The sequence below is a fragment of the Triturus cristatus genome, chromosome 4_1 (assembly GCF_964204655.1).
Source record: "Triturus cristatus chromosome 4_1, aTriCri1.1, whole genome shotgun sequence".
Lineage (NCBI taxonomy): Eukaryota > Metazoa > Chordata > Amphibia > Caudata > Salamandridae > Triturus > Triturus cristatus.
This window is the reverse complement of record NC_140585.1, coordinates 135,895,704-135,898,203: the sequence shown is the minus strand read 5'-3', so window position 1 is coordinate 135,898,203 and position 2,500 is coordinate 135,895,704.

Genomic DNA, 2,500 nt, shown 5'->3' with positions numbered 1-2,500 from the left:
GCCTTTGCTGATGCCCCCATTGCCTAATTTGTAGTGCAATGGTTAAGTTGCAGAGTGTGGTTGAACTTGGTTAGGAGACTTAGTGCCTCTTTCCGTGTCCTACTGATGATAAGGATGGCTTGATACCATTTTCTAAGCCCAGTATATTGAGAAAAGAAGTAAGTGAAGAAGTGTAGAGTCGAAAGTGGTTCTCCAATTTCTCTCCACTTGCTAAAATTGCAAAGTCTCCATTATAGCATAGAAGAGAGCGTTAAAGTCGGGGATGGAAGAGGATGAAAATGGGAAGTTTACTTATAGAGAGAAGTGAGAAATGCCCTGTGTGCACACACCGGTGTCTGACCATAGAATACATTTAAATAATGCCTCTAGAAAAGAGCTATGCATGTGTGCCTCAGTGGCCTAATAGATAAGGCACTGGCCTCCTAAGCCAGGGATTGTGGGTTCAATTCCCATCTGAGGTGATAACAAAAATCCTCCCTCTTTCTTTTCCAGAAAATTAGGTAGATTTATTACATGCTTCCTCTCAGAAGTTTATGAGGGATTAGGTACTTTGAAACAGTCCCATTTTACTGGTGTGCACTTCACAGTCATGTTAGTGTTCTGAAACTGCAAAGTAGATTTTTAAATGCCTATTTTTGTGAGATGCATTTTCGACCGGCCAGAACATATTCCTTTGGAAAAAATGATATGAATTGGATTGGTGTGAATCTTGTTTCTAGAGGTGGTGACAGGCTTTCAGCTACTTGAATAGGTCAAGCCAGGATTCATAAAACTTATACAACCTATGTGAGTGTGAAAAATTAGCATATGCAGGAAGGAGCAATTTGTACTACATTCAAAACTGTTTCACTCCACGTCTGGAAACGTCCAGAGCTATGTAGAGCATACAAATGAGCTTTAAACTCATGAGGAAAGAGGTTTGTATGGAAAAAGGAAAACAAAAGCATATCGTACTCATAAAATTCTCAATATATAGATTCCAAAAAAGTGCTTCCAGCGAAAAGAGCTGAAAGAACACTATGGGATGTAAACCTGAATACCTTTCAATAATATGTTCTCCATCCATGCATACCACCTACATGATAAAAATCATCTCAGGTGGACGGATGACCGCGTGGCCTAATGGATAAGGCGTCTGACTTCGGATCAGAAGATTGAGGGTTGGAGTCCCTTCGTGGTTGTTTTTGGCCAATGGTCACACAATCTGCTTTACATTCAGAGTGGAAAAAGTATTTTCCAATACTCTTGTAGTCCTCACTTTCTCAGTACTAATCATTAATAAAGTTGAGTACATACTGTAAACTCATTCAGGTTGCATCTTCAGTCTAACTACTTGTGCATTTTAGTGGCATTAAAAAGGGCTTCGAGAAGTGGGACACGATCGGAATCAGCACGGTGGGAGATCTCTGGACGAGGGGGGGATTCAAAACTTTTGAGACGCTGCAGGCGGAGTTTCAGCTGCAGGGCAGTGAGTACTTTCGGTACCTACAAGTCCGCCATGCGCTGGGCTCCGTCTTCCCGGACGTCGCATCCATTCCGGAGTCTTCCCCCCTGGAGGACAGAGTGCTGGACGGCCATGTACCGGACAGCACGATCTCCCTCATATACAAAAAACTGATCAACGATAGATCGTGCCTGCTGACTAGTCTCCGCGAGGCCTGGGTTGCCGACGGGCTGGAGCTGGACGACGAGGATTGGATTTCCGCGGTGGCCTCTCCGAAAGAGGTGGCCATCCCGGCTCGCCTTCGTTTCGTCCAGCTCAAGATCCTTCACCGGGTTTACGTGACGGGGCCAAGGCTTCTGCGTATGGGTTTTGCTGGTGACGGAATGTGTAAGCGTGGCTGTGGTGCGTTGGCGACTTTCATGCATATACTGTGGGAGTGCCCGAAGGTGGAGCGATTCTGGCGTGGTGTGCATGAGGTCCTGCGTGTGGTTACGCGTGTCGCGCTGCTGCCTGAAGCGAGGAGATGCTTGCTGAATGTATGGGAACCGAATGACTATTCGGTCCCGCAGACGCGGTGGGTGACTCTGGGATACATGATAGCTAAGCGTGACATTGCTCAATTGTGGGGATCCCAGAGGCCCCCTGCGGTGTCGGCCTGGAAAGAGCATATGGATTGGTGTATGTTTCGTGAAAAGGTGGTGTATGTGGCGAGGGGTAAGCCTGGGGCGTGGGTGAAACTCTGGGGCCCCTGGAACGCCTACCGCGGGGGTATTTGTGAGCCACCACTGCTACCGGCTGCCTCGCCTGCTCCGTCTCCCTAGACGGCCCCCCTCCCTCGGCCGCGGGCACGCGGTCCCCCAGTCCCTGATCTACTCCCATTCCCCTCCTCAGAGTTCTGCTGCTGGTTTGGATCCCCCACTTATGGAGCACGTGCTGTCACTTTGGATCGCGGGTTGCCTTGCGGGTGTGGTTTTTTGGTGTTGTTTTGTTTCAAGAACAGGGAACCGTACTGTGGGCTTGGAGCTGTGTGGCCTGCACCATTGATTACTCCTGTTT